Raw genomic sequence first — 25,236 nt, forward strand, 5'->3', positions numbered from 1 at the left:
CCTTATTGGTCACTTATAAGGTATCAGACAGCAAATTTCAGGAAATGTGACATTGTTTTCAACTTGTACATTGTGTGGTATTAGTATTGGTGATGATGCCAACAGTTACAGATACACTTCAGGTGCACCCACTGTCCCCCCCTCTCTTTTATCCCCAAATGCTACCACAAGATACAAGAACCAGCATACTAGAACAAGCAATGCAGGCTTTAAAAAAATGATAGCTGTAATCTGAGACAGTGGTCGACATCAGCCTCACTTAGAAATTAAGCAAGGGGGTCAAAGGAAGATGGCACTGTTAGGAGCAGCTCAGGATTGCAGCTACCAGTGAAAGTGCAGAGGGTGAGTGGATGCCATATTTCCAGATGGATCTTTATTGCCCACAGACCAGGAGATTCCCAGGTGGAGGAGCCCCACGGGTTGTCAGAGCGGCTGTTTAGGCCGGTGCGGCTGTTTTGGCTGGAGCCGCAGCATAGCAGCTCTCCGTACAAAATACACTGGTCTGGTTGCCCTATTAAACTGGCAATTCGAGATCCAGGAAGGCAGATTAGCCCATTCATCTGATTAAACGGGACTCAAACATAAAGCAGGCCAGGAGATTCCCGGGCAGCCACGTTGTTTCAGTCAGCACAGTGGGTCACTGCACGGGAAATCACACAGATCCCGGTGCCCTTTCAGCAGGTGACTGGAACATCTGGGAGAGAGTCAACCGTTCAACTTAAAAAAAAAGAAGGGGCTCTGAGGCAGGGAGCCAGGTGATCAGGCTCGGTGGGTCCCACGCCCACAAAAACAAACAAACAGCAATTGGAAACTTTTGGGGTTGAGAGTTTCACAGCAAGCACAGCTAAAACCAGGAGGATCCAGCTCTGTGGGGGAGGGGCGTCCACCATTACTGAGGCACTCCACCCCTATGGAGGTAGTCTGCCATTGCTGACACAGCCCGCCATTGCTGAGGCAACCTGCCATAATAGAGAGAGTCCGCCATTACAGAGGCAGGCCAACGTTGCCGTGGCAGTTCTAACCACACCCATATAAACAGGACTGCAGGGAAATACAAACAGAAGCAGGGCGGAGCCAACAGCAGGGGGGAACCCACAGCAGAGGCTCAGCAAAACTTCTACAGGCAGTGACTAGGCTGCCCCTTGCTGAGCAGGACAACCTGGGGGAAAAAACAGACAAACAAACAAAAAACAAAAGGCAGATACCATAAATAAAGCCCTAACCCCTGGGACAAAGCACCTGGAGAAAAAAAAAGGGGGTTTATGAGTTCTGCTGCAGCAGACTTAAACGTACATTCCTAGCAGCTCTGAATGAACAACAGAGCTGACAGCTCAGCGCTTGAGCTCCTATAAAGAACAGACTATCCCTTCAAGCAGCTCCCTGACCCCCATATATCCAAAGACTCACCTCACAAAGGACTGATCAGACTGACATTTAGTGGGCATCATTCTGGGACAAAGATAGTAGAAGAAGAAACTGGTAGCAACCCTTAATGTTCTGCAGCTGCTGCAGGTGACCTCCAGGCAAGCAGGGCCTGGAGTGAACCTCAGCAGTCCTAAAGCAGAGGGGCCAGTCTGTTAGAAGAAAAACTAAGAAACAGAAATAACTTCATCATCAACAATCTGGATGTCCACTCAGAGACCCAATCTGAAAATCAGCAACTACACAGATGACAGGTGGATAAACCTACAAAGATGGGAAGAAACCAGCGCAAAAAGGAGGAAAACACCTGAAACCAGAACACCTCGCTTCCTACAAGGGACCACAACTCCTCACCAGCCAGGGAACAAAGCTGGATGAAGAATGAGTGTGATGAAATGACAGAATAAGACTTTAGAAGGTGGGTAATGAGAAACTTCTGTGAGCTAAAAGAACATGTTCTAAGTCAACGCAAAGAAACTAAGAACCTTGAAAAAAGATTTGATGAAATAATAACAAGAATGGACAACTTAGAGAGGAATATGAGTGAACTGATGGAACTGAAAAACACAACATGAGAACTTCGCGAAGCATGCACAAGTTTCAGCAACCAAATTGACCAAGCAGAAGAAAGGATACCAGAGGTTGAAGATCAACTCAACGAAATAAAACGAGAAGGCAAGATTAGAGAAGAAAGCACAAAAAGGAATGAACAGTCTCCAAGAAATGTGGGACTATGTGAAGACACCTAATCTACGTTTGACAGGTGTACCTGAATGTGACAAAGAGAATGAATCCAAGCTGGAAAACACTCTTCAGGATATTATCCAGGAAAACTTCCCCAACATAGCAAGGCAGGCCAATATTCAAATCCAGGAAATACAGAGAACACCACAAAGATATTCCTCAAAAAGAGCAACCCTAAGGCACATAATCGTCAGATTCACCAGGGTTGAAATGCAGGAGAAAATGCTATGGGCAGCCAGAGAGAAAGGTCGGGTTACCCACAAAGGGAAGCCCATCAGACTCACAGCAGATCTCTCGGCAGAAACCCTACAAGCCAGAAGAAAGTGGGGGCCAATATTCAACATCCTTAAAGAAAAGAACTTTCAACCCAGAATTTCATATCCAGTCAAACTAAGCTTCGTAAGTGAAGGAAAAATAAAATCCTTCATGAACAAGCAAGTACTCAGAGATTTTGTCACCACCAGGCCTGCTTTACAAGAGCTCCTGAAAGAGGCACTACACATAGAAAGGAACAACCAGTACCAGCTACTCCAAAAACATACCAAATGCTAAAGAGCATCAACAAAATGAAGAATCTGCATCAACTAACGGACAAAACAGCCAGCTAGCATCAAAATGGCAGTATCAAATTCACACATAACAATATTAACCCTAAATGTAAATGGGCTAAATGCACCAATCAAAAGACACAGACTGGCAAATTGGATAAAAAGCCAAAACCCATCAGTGTGCTGTATCCAGGAAACCCATCTCACATGCAAGGATACACAAAGGCTCAAAATAAAGGGATGGAGGAAGATTTACCAAGCAAATAGCAAAAAAAAAAAAAAAAAAAAAAAAAAAAGCAGGAGTTGCAATTCTCATCTCTGATAAAATAGACTTTAAAGCAACAAAGATCAAAAGAGACAAAGAGGACCATTACATAATGGCAAAAGGATCGATACAACAAGAAGAGCTAACAATCCTAAATATATATGGACCCAATACAGGAGCACCCAGATATATAAGGCAAGTTCTTAATGACTTACAAAGAGACTTAGACTCCCACACAATAATAGTGGGAGACTTTAACACTCCACTGTCAATATTAGACAAATAGACCAGACAGAAAATTAACAAGGATATCCAGGACTTGAACTCAGACCTGGAACAAGCAAACCTGATAGACATTTACAGAACTCTCCACCCCAAATACACAGGATACACATTCTTCTCAGGACCACATCACACCTACTCTAAAATTGACCACATAATTGGAAGTAAATCACTCCTCAGCAAATGCAAAAGAACGGAAATCATAACACAGTCTCTCAGACAACAGTGCAATCAAGGTAGAACTCAGAATTCAGAAACTAACTCAGAACCTCACAGCTTCATGGAAACTGAACAAATGGCTCTTGAATGTTGATTGGATAAACAATGAAATGAAGGCAGAAATAAAGAAGTTCTTCAAAACCAACGAGAACAAAGGCACAACACACCAGAATCTCTGGGACACATTTAAAGCAGTCTCTAGAGGAAAATATATAGCTATAAGTGCCCACATGAGAAGAATGGAGAGATCCAAAATTGACACCCTATCGTCAAAATTGAAAGAGCTAGAGGAGAAAGATAAAAAAACTCAAAACCTAGCAGAAGACAAGAAATAACTAAGATGAGAGCAGAAGTGAAGGAGATAGAGACATAAAAAGTCCTTCAAAAAATCAATAAATCCAAGAGCTGGTTTTTTGAAAAGATCAACAAAATAGACAGATGACTAGCCAGATTAATAAAAAAGAAAAGAGAATAACCAAATAGATGCAATAAAAAACGATAAAGGGGAAATCACCACAGATTCCACAGAAATTCAAACCATCATCAGAGAATATTACAAACAACTCTATGCACATAAACTAGTAAACCTGGAAGAAATGGATAAATTCCAGGACACTTGTGTCCTCCCAAGCCTAAATCAGGAAGAAGTCAAAATTATGAATAGACCAATAACAAGATCGGAAGTTGAGGAAGCAATTAATAGCCTACCACACAAAAAAGCCCAGGTCCAGATGGGTTCACAGCCAAATTCTACCAGACACACAAAGAGGAACTGTTACAATTCCTTCTGAAACTATTCCAAATAATCAAAAAAGAGGGAATCCTTCCCAAATCATTTTATGAGACCAACATCATCCTGATACCAAAACCCGGCAGAGACTCAACAAGAAAAGAAAACTTCAGGCCAATATCCACGATGAACATAGACACAAAAATCTGCAATAAAATACTGGCAAGCCAATTGCAACAGCACATCAAAAAGCTTATCCATCATAATCAAACAGGATTCATCCCAGGGATGCAAGGCTGGTTCAACATACGCAAGTCTATAAACGTAATTCACCACATAAACAGAACCAAAAACAAAAACCACATGATTATCTCAATTGACGCAGAGAAGGCATTTGACAAAATTCAACAGCCCTTTATGCTAAAAACCCTCAATAAACTCGGTATCAGTGGAACGTATCTCAAAATAATAAAAGCTATTTAGGACAAACCAACAGCCAATATCATACTGAATGGGCAAAAACTGGAAGCATTCCCTTTGAAATCTGGCACTAGACAAGGATGCCCTCTCTCACCACTCCTATTCAATGTAGTACTGGAAGTTCTAACCAGAGTAATCAGGCCAGAAAAAGAAATAAAGGGTATTCAAATAGGAAAGGAGGAAGCCAAATTGTCTCTATTTACAGACAACATGATAGTATATCTAGAAGACCCCGTCGTCTCAGCCCAAAAACTCCTGAAACTAATAAGCAACTTCAGCAAAGTCTCAGGATACAAAATCAATGTGCAAAAATCACAAGCATTCCTATACACCTATAGCAGACTTAAAGAGAGCCAAATCAAGAATGAACTGCCATTCACAATCGCTACAAAGAGAATAAAATACCTAGGAATACAACTAACATGGAACATAAAGTACCTCTTCAAGGAAAACTACAAACCACTGCTCAACGAAATAAGAGAGGACACAAACAGATGGAGAAACATTTCATGTTCATGGTTAGGAAGAATCAATATCGTGATAATGGCCATACTGCCCAAAGTAATTTACAGATTCAATGCTATCCCCATCAAGCTACCAATAACCTTCTTCACAGAACTGGAAAAAACAACCTTAAACTTCATATGGAACCAAAAGAGAGCCTGTGTAGCCAAGTCAATTCTAAGCAAAAAGAACACAGCAGGAGGCATCACACTACTGGACTTCAAACTATACTACAAGGCTACAGTAATCAAAACAGCATGGTACTGGTACCAAAACAGAGATATAGACCAATGGAACAGAACCGAGGCATCCGAGGCAACACAACATATCTACAACCATACAATCTTTGATAAACCTGACAAAAACAAGCAATGGGGAAAGGATTCCCTGTTTAATAAATGGTGGTGGGAAAACTGGCTAGCCATGTGCAGAAAGCAGAAACTGGACCCCTTCCTGACACCTTGCACTAAAATTAACTCCAGATGGATTAAAGACTTAAACATAAGACCTGGCACCATAAAAACCCTAGAAGAAAATCTAGGCAAAACCATTCAGGACATAGGAGTAGGCAAGGACTTCATGAACAAAACACCAAAAGCATTAGCAACAAAAGCCAAAATAGACAAATGGGATCTAATCAAACTCCACAGCTTCTGCACGGCAAAAGAAACAGTCACTAGCGTGAATCGGCAACCAACAGAACGGGAAAACATTGTTGCAGTTTACCCATCTGACAAAGGGCCGATATCCAGAATTTACAAAGAACTAAAACAGATTTACAAGAAAAAACAAGCCCATTCAAAAATGGGCAAAGGATATGAACAGACACTTTACAAAAGAAGACATACAAGAGGCCAACAAACATAAGAAAAAAATGCTCATCATCACTGGTCATCAGAGAAATGCAAATCAAAACTACATTGAGATACCATCTCACGCCAGTTAGAATGGCGATCATTAAAAAATCTGGAGACAACAGATGCTGGGGAGGATGTGGAGAAATAGGAACACTTTTACACTGTTGGTGGGAGTGTAAATTAGTTCAACCATTGTGGAAGACAGTGTGGCGATTCCTCAAGGACCTAGAAATAGAAATTCCATTTGACCCAGCAATCCCATTACTGGGTATATATCCAAAGGACTATAAATCGTTCTACTATAAGGACACATGCACAGGAATGTTCATTGCAGTGCTGTTTACAATAGCAAAGACCTGGAACCAACCCAAATGCCCATCGATGATAGACTGGACTGGGAAAATGTGGCACATATACACCATGGAATGTTATGCAGCAATCAAAAATGATGAGTTCGTGTCCTTTGTAGGGACATGGATGAATCTGGAGAACATCATTCTCAGCAAACTGACACAGGAACAGAAGATGAAATACCGCATATTCTCACTCATAGGCAGGTGATGAACAATGAGAACACATGGACACAGGGAAGGGAGCACCACACACTGGGGTCTATTGGGGGGAATATGGGAGGTACAGTGGTGGGGGGGAGTTGGGGAGGAAAAAAAAAGAAATTAACCAAGGATTTAGGACTTGCATCAATTCACAGAGCATTTATTAGAGAAAATCATCTGAATCTCAGTAAAACCAGGGAACTTTCTTGCACTTTAACTAATTCTATTTCCATTCTCTCTCCTCATTTCTATGGTAACCTTGAAAACTAGTAACTCACAATCACACTGAAAACCAGCAGTCTTGCAGGCACTGGAGTCGTCAGAATGGGACTGGAACACTTCCAAAGCCTCATCCCCAGAGAATTGTCATTATTTGACTGGTCTGGGAGTTTCCTGGAAACCCCCAGTCAAAGAGTTTCCCTTTAATTCACCTGACTTTTCCTCGGAGCATTTATCTAAAACAACTAGTAGCAATTGTTTAACATTGAAGTTGCCTGTGGCAATGATAACAATGGGTGAAAACAATAAATTGACATAAAAACATAAAAGGAAAAGCTCAGGAGTGAGATGTCTATAGGTGGCATTAATCATTTCAGTAGGCACGAAAAAAGTAGTTGGCAAAATCTAGCACCTTTTCCTTGATAAAAAAATCACAAACTAGAAGCATAAAAGAAATTCCTCAATCTGTTAAAGGACATATATGAAAAACCCACAGTTAGCATCACACTTAAGGATAAAAGACTAGATTCTTTTCATTTGGGATCAGGAACAAGACAAATATGTCCACTCTTGTCTCCAATTTAACATTGTATTGAAGTTTGTAGCCAGGGCCATTAAGCAAGAAAATGAAGTAAAAGGCATCCAGATTGGAAAGGAAGAAGTAAAACTGTCTTTATTTACAGATTACATGTTCTTAAATATAGAAAATCCTAAGAAACCTATTAAAAATGACTAAATCTTGTAACAAACCCGAACAGACATTTCTCCAAAGAAGAATAGACATTTCTCATAAGAAAACATAAAATGCCTAATGTAAATGATTGGGGGATGGGATGCAGCAAACCACCATGGCGTGTGTATACCTATGTAACAATCCTGCACAATCTGCACATGTACCCCAGAACTTAAAGTCTAATAAAAAAACATAAAAATGGCCAACAGATATATAAAAAATTGCTCAACATCACTAATCATCAAAGCACTGCAAATACAAAACACTATGAGATATTACCTCATACTCACTAGGATGTCTATAATAAAAAAGATGAGAGATAACAAATCTTGGTGAGAGTGTGAAGAAAGGAGAACCCTGTATACTATTGGTGAGAATATTGGTTGGTGCAGCCATTATGAGAATCGGTACAGAGATTCCTAAAGAAATTAAAAACAGAACTACCATATGACCTAACAATCCTACTCCTGGGTATTAACTCAAGGGAGATGAAATCATCACATCGAGGACAGATGGAGGCAGAGGTGGTGACTGGAATAACTTTACCAAAGGAAAGCTAATTTGTGAACTGTCCTCTCCATTTGAGATGGCCAATGTGCTTTGCAACAAAGTCAGACTGGTTTCCTATCTCCCAGGATTTTGCTCTTTAGTTAAAAGGGTTGTCAATCCCAGAGCCTTTTCAACTGCAGGATCGTCAGGTTCAGACGAGTCTCATGTGGCCACTGCAACCCCAGATATATGCTCTCGAACAGTGTGGCCTGATGAAACTATGGGACCATTTGGACCTCAAGATCAGAGGTTCCAGTTTCCTGGGAACATAGGTTTTGATTGTCACCTCAATGGTACTGCTTCACAGAAGAAAAGCCTGGTTCATAAAACTTTGCCTGGTGTTCTAGCAGAACCTTTATCAAGTGAAAGACATGAGTTTGTGATGGCACAGTACATGAATGAATTTCAGGGTAATGATGCACCTGTTGAACAAGAAATTAACAGTGCAGAAACTCACTTTGAAAGTGCCAGAGTAGAGTGCACAATACAAACATGTCCAGAATTGCTGCGAAAAGATTTTGAATCACTGTTTCCAGAAGTAGCTAACAGCAAACTAATGATTCTGACTGTAACACAAAAAACTAAGAACGATATGACTGTTTGGAGTGAAGAAGTAGAAATTGAAAGAGAAGTGCTCTTAGAAAAGTTCATCAATGTTGCTAAGGAAATTTGTTTTGCTCTTCGAGCTGAGGGCTATTGGGCTGACTTTATTGACCCATCATCTGGTTTGGCATTTTTTGGACCATATACAAACAACACTCTTTTTGAAACCGATGAACGTTACCGACATTTAGGATTCTCTGTTGATGACCTTGGATGCTGTAACGTGATTCGTCACAGTCTTTGGGGTACCCATGTATTTGTGAGAAGTATCTTCACTAATGCAACACCAGAGAGCCATATTATGAAGAAATTGAGTGGAAATTAGCAGAAATATCCATTTATTTGCTGTACCATTTGTATGCAGTATTTGGGTTGATCTGTAAAACACTGTCAAACTGAAGTTTTTAAAATATACTTATTTCTAAGTATTTATTTCAGCATTTATTAATTTACAATGTTGGCAAGTGAATTGGGATTTTAAAATTGCAAATGTTCATTATTATATCGTTGAATACATGTTGAGCACATCCACATTGTATTGGATGTGGTAATTAGCTTGAAACCAGGGTATGATCTGTTATTGTTATTTTTTCCCCTTTATTGGAAAATGGCTCAGTTTTAATTATTTTCTTCCAAAAATAAATCACACATTTGGTTACAGTAAAAAAAAAACCATCACATCAGAAAGATATCTACACTTTCATGTTCATTGCAGCATCTTTTGTAATAGCCAAAATATGGAAACAACCTAAGTGTCTATCAATAGATAAATGAGCAAAGAAAATGTGGTACACATACACAATGGAGTACTATTCAGCCATAAAAAAGAGACTCTGCCATTTGCTACAATATGGATGGTACTGGAGTACATTATGCTAAGTGAAAGAAGCCAGACATAGAAAGAAAAAATATTGCGTAATCTCACTTATATGTGAAATCTTTTTTTAAAAGGTCAAATATATAGTGATAGAGAATAAAACAGTGGTTACCAGAGGTGGGGAGATATAATTAAAAGGATACAAAGTAGCAGACATGTAGGATGAACAACTTGAGATAGTGAATATACAACATAAAAACTATAGTTAATAAAATTGTATTGTATTAGAGTTTTTATTAAATAAATAGATTTTAGTTGCTCTTGTCACACAAACATAAGAGTAACTACATGAGATGATAGGTATGTTAATTTGCTTCACTATAATAACTGTTTTTCTGTCTATCCATATCCCATAACATCATGTTTCATACCTCAAATATAAGCAATAACATTTATTTAAAAAACTATTAAAACTAATAAGTGAGTTCAGAAAGGTTTTAGAATAAAAGCCAAAATATAAAAATAAATTGTGCTTCCATAGATTAGTAATGAACAATTCAAGAGAAAAATAAAGAAAACAATTCCATTTATAACAGCGTGAAAAGGAATGAAACACTTAGAAATAAATTTGACAAAAGTTCAAGATGTGTACACAGAAAGCAACAACACATCATTGAAAGAAATTAGAGAAAGATCTAAATAAATGGAAAGACAGCCCATGTTTATAGGTTGGGAGGTTTAATATTGCTAAGATGGTAGTACTCCCCCAACTGATCTATGGATTGTACACATCCCTATGAAAATCACATCTGCCCCCTTTTTTTAAAAACAGAAATTGACAAGCTGAACCTAAAATTTATATGAAAATACAAGGGACCAAATTAGTTAAAACACTTCTAAGAAAGAAAAACAAAATCGTAGGACTCATACTTCTTGATTTCAAGGCTTACTACAAAGCTACAGTAATCAAGATAGCATGGTACTGACATGACAATAGACATATAGACCATATGAAGTAGAATTGAGAGTTCGTACATAAATCATAAGATTTATGGTCAATTAATAATATTCGCCAAAGAGAAAACTTGAAAATACCAGGCATGAGGGTTTCCCTTAATATATTTGGCAGTCCACCTTAACAGAATCTATCAGGAGAGAGAACATGGAAGACATAGGAACTTGTGATAGTAAGCTCAGTCATCTAAGCAAGGAGTATTCCTTCCTCGACTCTTCCTACTCCCAAGGAGATTCAGCATTGCTCTATTTAGCCAAGGTCTTTTAAGGCCTGTGGCAGAGGTTTTTAGTTTGGGGTCTATGAATAGGATCAAGTGATTCATAAAACGTCTACAACTCCAAATAATAATTTATGAATACATTAATATCTGTATTTTTATATTCTACAGCTTTCGTCAGATTCTCAAAGGAGTTCATGACCAGAAAAGTCATAATCATTCACTGAAGGGTCCTTCTCTGGGATTTAAGTGAGCCAGCAGTCCTGAACTGCCCTAATTGAAATATAACTGCATAACTTAGTTGAAGCAACTATTTCCTTAGAGCTTTTCTTGGTGCTAATTAACAGACATGCTTGAGCCTCCCCTGGCTTTGGGGCACCTTTTTAGTATTATATAACTTACCTAAATCCCACGTAATCATGCTTTGCTGCCATGACTTACACGGACCTGATATTGCCCATTACTATGACGGTTGTTTCCTGCCTCATCCTGGATCCTGACTAGATCTGTGGCAGTATCACTATCATGCTGATGTCACTAGCTCAACCCTTTACTGACTATTCTATCAGGACTCTTCAGTCATCCTAGACTGATGGATTAGGATAATTATTATGTCATTGACAAAAAATATATATAAAGCAGGAGTGGAGTGAGAACTGCTTCAAAAGAAGTTGCTGGGCGGCCGGGCATGGTGGTTCATGCCTATAATCCCAGCACTTTGGGAGGTCGAGGCGGGTAGATGACGAGGTCAAGAGATCGAGACTATCCTGGTCAACATGGTGAAATCCCGTCTCTACTAAAAATACAAAAAAATTTAGCTGGGCATGGTGGCATACCCCTGTAGTCCCAGCTACTAGGGAGGCTGAGGCAGAGAATTGCTTGAACCCAGGAGGCGGAGGTTGTGGTGAACCGAGATCGGGCCATTGCACTCCAGCCTGATAACAAGAGCTAAACTCCATTTCAAAAAAAAAAAAAAAAAAAAAAGTTGCTGAGTTTCTTTGTACATGTATTAAATGAAGGTGAGACATATGAGTAGAAACCACCAGCAGATGCAATGCTGAGTCATTTATGTCTACTGCCTGGCTCTGTGAGAACCTGAGTTTGTGAGCACTGGCTATAACTGAATCCTTGGGAAAACCCCAGTTAGAGGACTGGAGGAGAAAGAGGATTGCTTGAAAAAGATCAAGAAGAAAAAGTTATATAGGTGAGATCCTAAAAAAGGAGACACTGCGATAAATCTTGGATAAGGGTCCTAGAAGTAATGGGATAAGAGCATGAGTGAAACAATTAGCTTTGGATAAGAGGAAGAAAGTTTCCAGTATCTAACTGGATAGAGAGACTCTTGGAGTTCCAAATATGCCTAGCTCATCACTGTTATTTTATAAGCTCATGGTATATTAAAAGAAAATAATAAAAACATGTCAAAACATGGTCTTAACATTATGAGATGCTTAAAATGTTTATATTTAACATACTGAAACTTCTGTCACAGTCAAAATTTCCACATTATGTAATATATTTACAAAATAAAAAATTTTTAATGTAACCAGTAATATTCTTTATTGTCTATGGTTTAGTAATAAAATACAAGTTTAAAGTTGTCTAATAAATGTCATTTTCTTTAATCTTGCCAGTTTATGTCTGGAGTTAGGACTATACTTTCTGAATGTACAGTCTTTCTGAAAAAAATATTAAAAGTCTAAATAGAGGTCTTCAAGAACATGACACTGATCAAAATGGGATTTCCTTTTTTAGAGATGTGAGGCTTCTGAAATAGTAGGAATAAAAGGGATGAGGGAATGAGTGTGCTAGTATTTTTTCAGATATGTGATTTATGAACACAGTATATAGATTTTTTAGATCTTAAAGGAAACTTAAAACATGGTAATCAAAGCTAAATCTGATAATTCAGATTCGCATTTTATTACAGACAAGGAAACTGAGAGAACTTCTATAAATTTATGTTACTAGCCTAGACTCAAGATGAGAAATCAAGTCCTTTTCAGAGTTTCCTAAACTTGCCTGATCATATGAATCAGGGGGCCTTGGGAAATACGGATAAAACAAATTCTATCCACCCCGACCTACTAAATCATAATTTTGAGGCTTGGTGCCTGGGAATTCGTATTTTAACAAGGCTCCGCAGCAACATGAGTGTGGTAATTTTGGAGGACATTGCATCTGGTTTACAACTCACTCATCTTTCCATCTTGACACTTGCCCCTCACAATTGCCACAATTTATGGCATTTTAAATATCAAAAATGTTCACATTTTATCATATTAATTAGGCAGAGGGTTTTGAATAGTGAATGAAGGCAAAGTTGTGGACTTAGCCTTAATCATCCAATTTACCCTAATTTATGTTCAATTTGAAACACTTCAACTTTCAGTCTGTGTCAAATTATTCTGAGGCTGATTTTCATAAGAGTTCTTTTTAGCATGGCATTGGGTTTCTTGAAATCTGAGGATCTCTGGGCTGCAGTTAATGCAGTGTATGCTCAAAAACCTCTTCTTGGAGAACGTAAACATTTCATTATTCAGTCACCTTTGAAAAAAGACCACTTTCACCAAAGTAGAGACTCATAATTCTCATTTTATAGATGATGAAATGAACACCCAAAGAAGCTAACTGATTTACCCAAGTTCATATAGCTGTGCTGTGGCAGGGCCAAAGCACAAACCTGTTTACTTATCTTGTGTTGATTGAGCACCAGCTTCTCCTGGGAAATATACTCACTCATGGAGATACAAAGGTGCAGAAGACTTGGTCCCTGCCCAAAAGGAAGCCTGGGTCTTCAGATTGCTGAGTCAGACAGACTGAAGATCCTGGGCCATCACTAATGTCACTTGAACTTCATCAGAGCAAGTAGCTTTTAATTTTGAATCCCATATTTATTAAAACAGTCCTTGGGACTGTTGCAGGAGAAAGAGATGTTGCAAACTGTTATCCTAGAGATTTGCTTTGCTTGGTCTGAGTATCCTTACATATTTTTAAATTGTCAGTTAAAAATTAGGAAAGCTGACTTTTAAAAAATCTAGATTTCTGGATTATCTTAAAAAAAAACACACACACCAGGAACCTCAAGATCTGTCCTTACTGGATCAGTGTTCCTTTGCTGATTAAAAGATCTGAATAGACATTTCTCCAAAGTATACAAAAAGATAATGACACAGACTGAAAGTTGAATTCTTTAAAGGTAAGGTACTATTGCTTACTTTATTTGGGCTGGTGCTAGCCAATTCAACATAGTTCCTAACCAGCGCCTTTTACTCACTCCTACTGCCTACCCAATTCCTAAATTTTTGTTTGCTAAGCCTGGCAACTAACTTCTGGGGCCACCAGTTATTGTCTGAACCATGCTTGACGGCAGGTGGCAGCAGTAAGCTGTGTTATTACCATTTCTCTTCCAAGTTGGAAGGATGCACTGCAGCACCAATCAGCTCCAGGGGTTTGTCTTCTATTTCTCTGAAAACAAAACAAAAAACCCAAGGTCATCAGGTTTTAGTTGAGTCATATTTTGACAAAGTTATGCAAAAGAGATTTAGTGTTAGTAGTGAGAAAAAGCCCTTTGTGTGCAATAGGAAACTAACAGGAAAAAAAGCTGGCTGGCCACCAGGAAGAAGAGTCCTGAAGCTGAGAGATAGCGCAAGTTGGCTCGCAGCCATTAGTTGGGGAATCTCTTTCTCACACCACATAATAAAAATTAACTCAGATGAGTCATAGACCTAAATGTAAGAGCTAAAACTTTAAAAATTTTAGGAAAAAAACATAGGAGTAAATATTTGTGACATTGGATTAGACAATAGTTTCTTAGATGTAACACAGAAGCACAAGCAACAAAAGAAAAAAATATAGGACATCAAAATATAAGACTTTTGTGTTTTAAGGTACATCATCAAGGAAAAGACAGCCTCCAGAATAGGAGAAAATGTCTTCAAATCACTGATTTCATAAAGGACTTGTATACAAAATAGATAAAGAACTCTTATAACTGAACAATAAAAAGAAGACTGACCCAATTAAAAATGATTAAAAGATCTGAATAGACATTTCTCCAAAGTATACAAAAAGATAATAAGCATATAAAAAGATGTTCAACATCATTTGTCAACAAAGAAATGCAAATCAAACAATAATGAGATACCACTTCACTCCCCATGGTTAAGGATGGCTATTTAGGATGACTAAAATACAGACAATAACAAGTGCTGACACTGATGTGAAGAGAACCTTCATAACTGCTCATAGAATTATAAATGGAACAACTGCTTTGGAAAACAGTTTGGCAATTTCTCAAAATGAATGATCCAGTAATTCCATTCCTTGATATACAGCCAAGAGAAATGAAAACATGTACACACAAAAGAGTTGTACATGGAGATTAATAGCAGGTTTATTAACAATAGACAAAAGATGAAAACAACATGTCTATCAATTGGTGAATGGATAAACAAAATGTGGCAAGCAGTGCCCCCTTATCTGTGATTTTGCTCTCTATGGCTGCAGTTACCTGTGTAAACGTCAGTCTGAATATATTAAATGGAAAATTCCAGAAATAAGCAATTCATACATTTCAAATTGCATACCATTCTGATTGTAATGAAATCTGGTGTCATCCCAATCTCTACTGCCTGGGATGTGAATCATCACTTTGTCTAGCGTCTCCACACTATATGTTACCTGCCTGCTAGTCACTTAGTAGTTGTCTCAGGCATCACAGTGCTTATTTTCAAGTCATCTATTTTACTTAATAATGGCTCCAAAACGCAATAGCAGTGATGCTGATTCAGATATACCAAAGAGAATCCATCAAGTGCCTCTTCTAACTGAAAAGGTAAAAGGTACCATTGACTTGATACAGAAAGAAAAAAGTTGTATGCTGAGATTGCTAAGATTTATGAGAAGAATGAATCTTCTATCTGTGAAACTGTGAAGAAGGAAGAAGAAATTTCTGCTAGTTTTGCTGTCACACCTCAAACTGCAAAAGTTATGGCCACAGTGCCTGTTAAGTGCTTAGCTAAGGTGGAAGTGCTATTAAATTTGTGGGTAGAAGACATCAATAGAAAAATGTTCTGACTGATGGCAATTGGGTTCGGTACTATTGAGGTTTCAGGCATCCACTTGGAGGCTTGGAACATATTCCCTCCAGATAAGAAAAGTCTACTGTGTATCCCTACAATGGAATATTATTCAGCCAGAAAAAGAATGAAATTCTGATACATGCTACAACATGAATCAACTTTGAAAACATTAAAATAAGTAAAGGAAGCCAGTCATAAAATAATACTATTGATAGGAAATGTCCAAAATAGGCAATTATGACTGCCACCAAGATGGCCAAATAGGAACAGCTCTGGAGTGCAGTTCCCAGCTAGAGTGACATAGAAGGTGAGTGATCTTCACATTTCCAACCAAGGTACCAGGTTAATCTCAATGGAACTGGTTGGACAGTGGGTGTAGCCGAAGGAGGGCAAACCGAGGCAGAGCAGGGTGCTGCCTCATCCAGGAAGTGCAATGGGCCAAAAAACCCACCCTACCCAATGGAGGACATTAGGGACTTTTCTGGCCCCTCTGGCACTCTGGTTCAAATACTGCACTTCTCCCATGGTCTTTACAGCCCACAGACCAGGAGATTCTTGCCACGCCTACAAGTACTGTGGGTTTCCAGCACAAATCTGGGCAACTGTTTCAGCTGGCACTTCAGGTTTCCAGCACAAATCTGGGCGGCCATTTTAACTGGTGCCTGGAATGCCTGTGAGACAGAGCCTGAAGAAAAACGGGGCTGAAGGCAGGGAGCCAAGTGTTCTGGCTCTGTGAGTCCCACCCCCACAAAGACCAGCAAACTGAAACTCACTGGCTTGAGAATTATGCAGCCAGCACAGCAGTTTGACCTTGGATGTTTGAGCTTGATGGGGGGAAGCACATCTGCCATTACCGAGGCAGTCCACCATTACTGAGGCATTCTGCCATTACCGAGGCAGTCTGCCATTAGGAAGGCAGTTCTAACCTTACCTGTGTAAACAAAATCACAAGGAAGTTTAAGCAGCATCTGGGCAGAGCCCGTGGCAGCTCAGCAATGCCTCTGCAGGCAGACTGTGACTAGACTCCCTCCTTGCTGTGCAGGGCATCCCTAAAAAAAGGTAGCATCCTGTCAGGGACTTATAAATAAAGCCCCACCTTCCTGGGATAGAGCACCTGGGAAAAGGGGCAGGTGTGAGCTCCACTGGACCAGACTTAAACGTCCCTGCCCAGCAGCTCTGAAGGGAGCTATGGAGCTCTGAACTTAGCACTTGAGGTCTGATAAGGGACAGGCTGCCTCCTCAAGCAGCTCCCTGACCCCCATATATCCAAAGAGACACCTAATACTGGAGAGCTCTGGCTGACATCTGGTGGGTACCCTTCTGGTACAAAGCTACCAGAGGAAGGAACAGGCAGCAATCCTTGCTCTTCTGCAACCCCTGTGAGTGATTCCCAGGTAAGCAGGGTCTGGACTGGACCTCCAGCAGTCCTGCAGCAGAGGGGCCTGACTGTTAGAAGGAAACTAAAAAACAGAAAGAAATGGCTTCAACACCAACAGAAAGGATGTTCACTCAGAGAGACCTCATCCGAAAATTACCAACTTCAAAGACCAAAGGTAGATAAATCCGTGAAGATGGGAAGAAACCAGCGCAGAAAGGATGAAATTACCACAAACCAGAATGCCTCTTCTCCTCCAAGGCATCACAACTCTTCACCAGCAAGGGAACAAAACTGGATGGAGAATGAGTTTGACAAATTGACAGAAGCAGGCTTCAGAAGGTGGGTAATAACAAAATTCTCTGAGCTAAAGGAACATGTTCTAACGCAACACAAAGAAACTAAGGACTTTGAAAAAAGGTTAGATGAAATGCTGTCTAGAATAGCCAGCTTAGAAAAGAACATACATGACTTGATGGAGCTGAAAAACACAGTATGAGAACTTTGTGAAGCATACACAACTTTCAATAGCTAAATCCATCAAGCAGAAGAAAGGATATCAGAGACTGAAGATAAACTCAATGAAATAAAACAAGAAGGCAAGATTAAAGAAAAAAAGTGAAAAGAAAAGAACAAAGTCTCCAAGAAATCTGGGATTATGCAAAAAGACCTAATCTACATTTGATTGTTGTACCTGAATGTGACAAGGAGAATGAATCCAACCTGTGAAACATTCTTCAGGAAAGTATCTAGGAGAACTTCCCCAATCTAGCAAGGCAGGACAACATTCAAATACAGGAAGTACAGAGAACACCACAAAGATATTCCTCAAGAAGAGCAACCCCAAGGCACATGATCATCAGATTAACCAGGGTTGAAGTAAATGAAAAAATGCTAAGGGCAGCCAGAGAGAAAGGTCCGTTTACCCACAAAGGGAGGCCCATCAGACTTACAGTGGATCTCTTGGCAGAAACCCTATAAGCCAGAAGAAGAGTGGGGGCCAATATTGAACACCCTTAAAAAAAGAAATTTCAACCCAGAATTTCATATGCAGCCAAACTAAGCTTTATAAGTGAAGGAGAAATAAAATCTTTTATGAACAAGCAATTGCTGAGAGATTTCATCACCACCAGTCCTGCCTTACAAGAGCTCCTGAAAAAGGCACTAAACATGGAAAGGAACAACTAGTCCCAGCCACTACAAAAACGTATCAAATAGTAAAGACCATCAACACAATGAAGAAACTGTGTCAACTAACGGGCAAAACAACCACCTTGTATCAAAATGGCAGGATTAGATTCACACATAACAATATTAACCTTAAATGTAAATGGGCTAAATGCCCCAATCAAAAGACACAGACTGACAAACTGGATAAAAAGTCAAGACCCACCAGCGTGCTGTATTCAGAAGACCTATCTCATGTACAATGACATACACAGACTCAAAATAAAGGGATGGAAGAAGATTTACCAATCAAATGGAGAGCAAAAAAAGCAGGGATTGCAATCCTAGTCTTTGATAAAATGGACTTTAAACCAACAAAGATCAAAAGAGGCAAAGAAGGGCATTACATGATGGTAAAAGGATCACCACAACAAGAAGAGCTAACTATCCTACATATATATGCACCCAATACAAGAGCACCCAGATACATAAAGTAAGTTCTTAATGACTTAACAAAGACTTAGACTCCCACACAATAATAGTGGGAGACTTTAACACCCCACTGTCAATATTAGCCAGATTAACAAGGCAGAAAATTAGCAATGATATCCAGGACTCGAAGGCAGATCTCGACCGAGTGAACCTAATACACATCTACAGAACTCTCCACCATAAATCCACAGAATATACATTCTTCTCAGCACCACATTGCCCACATTGCACTTGCTCTAAAATTGACCACATAATTGGAAGTAAATCACTCCTCAGCAAACGCAAAAGAACAGAAATCATAACAACCAGTCTTTCAGACCAGAGTGCAATCAAATTAGAACTTGGGATTAAGAAACTCACTCAAAACCACACAACTACATGGAAACTGAATAACCTGCTCCTGAATCACTACTGGATAAATAATGAAAGGAAGGCAGAAATAAAGATGTTCTTCAAAATCAATGAGCATGAAGATACAATGTGCCAGAATCTCTAGGCCACATTTAAAGCAATGTCTAGAGGGAAATTTATAGCACTAAATGCCCACATGAGAAGCAAGGAAAGATCTAAAATCAACACCCTATCATCACAATTAAAAAAGCTAGAGGAGCAAGATCAAACAAAATCAAAAGCTAGCAGAAGACAAAAATAATTAAAATCAGAGCAGAACTGAAGAGATAGAGACACAAAAAACACTTTAAAAATCAATAAATCCAAGAGCTGTTTTTTTGAAAAGATCAACAAAATAGACTGCTAGCTAGACTAATAAAAATGAAAAGAGAAAAGAATCGAATAGTTGCAACAAAAAATGATAAGGGGATATCACCACTGATCCCATAGAAATACAAACTACCATCAGAGATTACTACAAACAACTCTATGCACATAAACCAGTAAATCTACAAAAAACAGATAAATTCCTGGACACTTACACCTTCTAAAGACTAAACCAGGAAGAAGTTAAATCCCTGAATGGACCAATAACAAGGTTTGAAGTTGAGGCAGCTATTAATAGCCTACCAACCAAAAAAAGTCCGGGTCCAAACGGGTTCACAGTTGAATTCTACCAGAGATACAAAGAGGAGCTGATGCCATTCCTTCTGAGTCTATTCCAAACAATACTAAAAGAGGGGAATCCTCCCTAACTCATTTTATGAGACCAACATCATCCTGATACCAAAACCTGGCAGAGACACAACTAAAAAAGAAAATTTCAGGCCAATAGCCATGAAGAACATTAACGTAAAAATCTTCAATAAAATACTGGCAAACCAAATGCAACAGCATATCAAAAAGCTTATCCATCACGATCAAGTCAGCTTCATCCCAGGGATATGAGGCTGCTTCAACATATGTAAATCTATCAACATAGTCCATCACATAAATAGAACTAAAGACAAAAACCACATGATTATCTCAATGGATGCAGAGAAGGCCTTTGACAGAATTCAGCAGTGCTTTAGGCCAAAAACTCTTAATAAACTAGGTATCGATGGAATGTATCTCAAAATAATGAGAGCTATTTATGACAAACCAACAGCCAATATGATATGGAATGGGCAAAAACTGGAAGCATTCCCTTTGAAAACTGGAACCACACAAGGGTGCCCTTTCTCACCATTCTTCTTCAACATAGTATTGGAAGTTCTAGCCAGAGCAAACAGGCAAGAAAAAGAAACAAAGGGGTATTCAATTAGGAAAAGAGGAAGTAAAATTGTCTCTATTTGCAGACAACATGACTGTATATTTATAAGACCCCGTTGTCTCAGTCCAAAATTTCCTTAAGATGATAAGCAACTTCAGCAAAGTCTCAGGATAAAAAATCAATGTGCAAATATCACAAGCATTCCTATACATCAATAATAGACAAACAGAGAGCCAAATCATCAGCAAACTCCCGTTGACAATTGCTACAAAGAGAATAAAATACCTAGATATACAACTAACAAAGGATGTGAAGGGCCTCTTCAAGGAGAACTACAAACCACTGCTCAAGGAAATAAGAGAGGACACAAGCAGATGGAAAAACTTTCCATGCTCATGATTAGGAAGAATCAATATTGTGAAAATGGCCATACTGCCCAAAGTAATTTATAGATTCAATGCTATGTTCATCAAGCTACCATTGACCTCCTTCACAGAACTGAAAAAACCACCTTAAACTTCATATGGAACCAAAAAAGAGCCAGAATAGCCGAGACAATCCTAAGCAAAAAGAACAAGGCTGGAGGCATCACGCTATCTGACTTCAAGCTACAGTACAAGGCTACAATAATCAAAACAGCATGGTACTGGTACCAAAACAGAGATATATACCAATGGAACAAAACAGAGGCCTCAGAAGTAATGCCACACACCTACAACCATCTGATCTTTTCAAAACTGACAAAAACAAGCAATGGGGAAAGGATTCCCTATTTAATAAATGGTATTGGGAAAACTAGCCATGTGCAGAAAGCTAAAACTGGATCCCTTCCTTACACATTATACAAAAATTAACTCCAGATGGATTAAAGATTTAAACATAAGACCTAACACCATGAAAACCCTAGAAGAAAACCTAGGCAATACATGCAGGACACAGACATAGGAAAGGACTTTATGATTAAAGCACCAAAAGTAATGACAACAAAAGCCAAAATAGACAAATGGAATCTAATTAAACTTAAGAGCTTCTGCACAGCAAAAGAAACAATCATTAGAGTGAACTGGCAACCAAAAGAATGGGAAAAAATCTTTGCAATCTACCCATCTGACAAATGGCTAATATCCAGAATCTACAAAGGACTAAAACAAATATACAAGAAAAAAACAACTCCATCAAAAAGTGGACAAAAGATATGAACAGACGCTTTTCAAAAGAAGACATTTATGTGGCTAACAAACATAAGAAAAAATGCTCATCATCACTGGTCATTAGAGAAATGCAAATCAAAATCACATTGAGATACCATCTCATGCCAGTTAGAATGCTAATCCTTAAAAAATCTGGAGACAACAGATGCTGGAGAGGATGTGGAGAAATAGGAATGCTTTTACACTGTTGGTGGGAGTGTAAATTAGTTCAACCATTGTGGAAGACAATGTGGCGATTCTTCAAGGATCTAGAAATAGTGGTGTCATTTGACCCTTCAATCTTGTTACTGGGTATATGCCCAAAGGATTGTAAATCGTTCTGTTATAAAGACACATGCACATGTATGTTTATTGTGGCACTGTTTACAATAGCAAAGACTTGGAACCAACCCAAATGCCCATTAATGATAGACTGGATAAAGAAAATATGGCACATATACACCACGGAATACTATGCAGCCATAAAAAGGGATGAGTTCATGTCATTTGCAGGGACATGGATGATTCTGGAAAATATCATTCTCAGCAAAGTGACACAAGAACAGAAAACCAAACACCACATGTTCTCACTCATAAGTGGGTGTTGAACAATAAGAACACATGGACACGGGGGGGAACATCACACTCTGGGGTCTGTTGGTGGGTGGGGAGCTAGGGGAGGGAAAGTTGGGGAGATTGGGGAGGGATAACATTGGGAGAAATACATAATGTAGGTGACAGTGGGATTGAGGTAGCAAACCACCATGGCATGTTTATACCTCTGTATCAATCCTGCAAGATCTGTACATGTACCCCAGAACTTAAAGTAAAATTAAAAAAATAGGTTCTATATGGGGACAAAAACTAGATTAGTGGTTTCCAGGGGCTGCAAGAAGAAATTGGAATGACTCCTAATGGATTTTTTTTTTCAGGTGAGTGGTGAAAATATTCTGAAATTAGAGTCAGTGACTATACTAATGGCAACTGAATTATATACTTTTAAATACTGGATTTTATGGTATGTGAATACAGTTATTCATATACAAGTATTTTCTAAAAAGGCAATGAGATATTAGTCCCTTGCAGTGCTTCAGGATCAATGGTAAAACAAAACAGTTTTTTGACACTGAGGAAACAGGGTTCAGTTTGGGTGATTTTTAGGTAACTGGATGTGGGTTAAAGCAGCTGTGACTGTGGCCCAGACCCCCTTCTCTAGCTTTTGGAGGACAATAAACTGAGGGAGAGGACAAATGGCAGCAATGAAAGGTGGAGAGGGAAGAGAGAAGGAGACTAAAGAGAGAGGCATAGCCTGGGATAGAAGCTACCTTACTCTTAATGAAGGGAATAGGTGAGGTCATAAAGATTCCTTATGTCTCCGTGAGAGATCAGAAACTGGCCTGATAATGATTTCCTTCCAACAGGGACAGAGCATAAAAAAGTATGAGTTTCAGCAAGGGAAGGGATAGGCAGGTCTTAGTATTAAGGCTTGCCTGAGGAGAGTTTTCTTCATTCATGCTAAATCCACTAAGTACACATGCACGCACACACCCACACACCAGAGAGAGAGAGAGAGAGAGAGAGAGAGAGAGAGAGAGAGAGAGAGAGAGAGAGAGAGAGAGAGAGATTTGCCATAATGTTTCATGGTGGTCAAATTAATCACTTGTTGGAGAAAATGATGGCATAACTCTCAGCAGGCTGCAGCAAAGTTAAACCTAAAGCATCAAGACCCAGGCTGCAAACCCTGTTGTCCGATGGCCCTCTTCCTTCTCTTGGGCTCTCATCCACATCTAGATAGTCATCACAGTTTGTTGGTTTTTTTTTTTTCTAGTGTACCTCAACATGTGTCCCTTTATTTTCAATCCTTTTAGAACTCTATCAGACCAGGTGCTCATCAATTCACGCCTGAAAAGCAACACTAACTAATGGGTAGAAAATAAAAGTGTCAGTTTAAGAGCTAAATAACTATTCATTCCCTCTTAGGTGAAGAATCTGTGTTTGTTTTAGTTAAAACGCCTTAATGGGTCATTTTGATTGCTCAGAGATTGTCCTTGGGGCATGGTTGGAATAAACCTAGAGCTAAACTCCTCTGCTTGAGAAATTAGCAATAATGGTTTGGTCTGGGGATTTGTAATATGAGAGAAAGTATGGAGAAGATCAAAAAAGAAAGAACGAGAATTGAGCAACATCGGTGAAACTCAAGGCCTAGTATAATGCCTAAGGGACTTTTAAGGTTAGAGATGCCCACTATTTAATTTCAAGTTGTTTACCATTTCATTGCAAGTCCAGTCATCCCTTGGTATTGTGGGGGATTGGTTTCAGTTCCTTCTGTGGATATCAAAATCTGTAGATGCTCAAGTCCCTGATATAAAATGGCATAATATTAGTATATTACCTATGCACATCCTCTTGTACACTTTAGTGCTCACCTCTAGATGATTTACAATACCTAACACAATGTAGTTACAATGTAAATAGTTTTTATACTGTATTGTTTAGGGAATAATTACAAGAAAAAGTCTGTACATGTTGAGTACAAAGGTAATATTTTTGAATATTTTTGATCTGGAGTCGATTCATGAACAACAGAATCCACAAGTATGGAGGACTGACTGTACTTTGTCCTTGAGTAAAATCTGTGCACACACAGTTACTGGTAGCAAATGGGGAAGTGGAAGAAACAAGGAGTGAGTGGGAGGCTGACACTGTGCAAAAAGGGACTCACATACCCAGAAGGCATGAGAAGGTAATAAGAACATGATGGAAATAGAAACTCACAGATAGAAGTAACCAACAGAAATATAAGCATCAAGTCTTCCCCAGAATCTCCTAAATTCCAAAGGGCATGATGACCCCAGCAAGCCAGAAGACCTGGGGCCAGGCAGGCCAGGCCCAAAATCTCAATCACCGCATTGATTATCAGATACTTACCTATTGCTTTTCCACTTTTGTTCTTCATCCTTCTCCATACTTTTCCTCATGCTTTGTGCCCTGGGAAACTGACATCATTAATGGTCTTTCTTATAGCCTGGCTTCCTGTATTCCACCTTTGAGACGTCCTGGCAGGGGATCTGAGAGAGGAAGGTGAATAAGGTCAGGGTGTTTATTCACTCAGCTCACTCCCTTCAGGGTCTCTGTGGGATGGCTAAATTCACAGTACTTAATAGATGACTCTCTCAATATCTCCCCCTCCCATCAACTAACTTTGCCCACTTCCTCTCCTCCTTCCTACAGTAGGAGTAGTAATAACCTCACCATTATTCATCTGGGGTCCTCTACTAACCCTTGTGATTTTCCTACACCCTACCCACATCTTTCATAATAGTCCTTTGTTAAATTTTCCTAAATTGTCTAATATGAATGTGCCATCTGTTTTTTGCTACCACCCTGACTAATACACTCATTAGCCTTCAAGTCCATTATTAATTTGTTAATTCTCACCACAACCTTATGAGTTAGATATTGCTATTAACCCTATCTTACAGATTTGCAAAAATGAGACAAAGAGAGTTGAAGCAACATGCCCAA

The 25,236-nt window shown here is 39.1% G+C and overlaps 1 protein-coding gene and 1 pseudogene across 17 annotated transcripts in view; one reads left to right on the forward strand and one right to left on the reverse strand.

Annotated features, from left to right (window-relative positions):
- RAB9B (RAB9B, member RAS oncogene family) overlaps nucleotides 1-25,236 on the reverse strand; it is an 85,405-nt gene that overhangs the window by 28,201 nt on the left and 31,968 nt on the right. For 16 of the 17 annotated variants that reach the window (XR_013531708.1, XR_013531710.1, XR_013531705.1 and 13 more), the window contains 2 exons: nucleotides 24,640-24,779; nucleotides 14,158-14,226 (listed from right to left, as the gene is read on the reverse strand). The gene's annotated coding sequence lies outside the window, so the exon portion shown is untranslated. Of the gene's footprint in view, nucleotides 1-14,157; nucleotides 14,227-23,978; nucleotides 24,071-24,639; nucleotides 24,780-25,236 lie in introns of all 17 variants that reach the window. The other variant, XM_078363861.1, reaches the window with a different exon arrangement.
- Nucleotides 8,089-9,381, forward strand: LOC100395934 (methylmalonic aciduria (cobalamin deficiency) cblD type, with homocystinuria pseudogene; annotated as a pseudogene).

Source organism: Callithrix jacchus, chromosome X, assembly GCF_049354715.1.
Source record: "Callithrix jacchus isolate 240 chromosome X, calJac240_pri, whole genome shotgun sequence".
Lineage (NCBI taxonomy): Eukaryota > Metazoa > Chordata > Mammalia > Primates > Cebidae > Callithrix > Callithrix jacchus.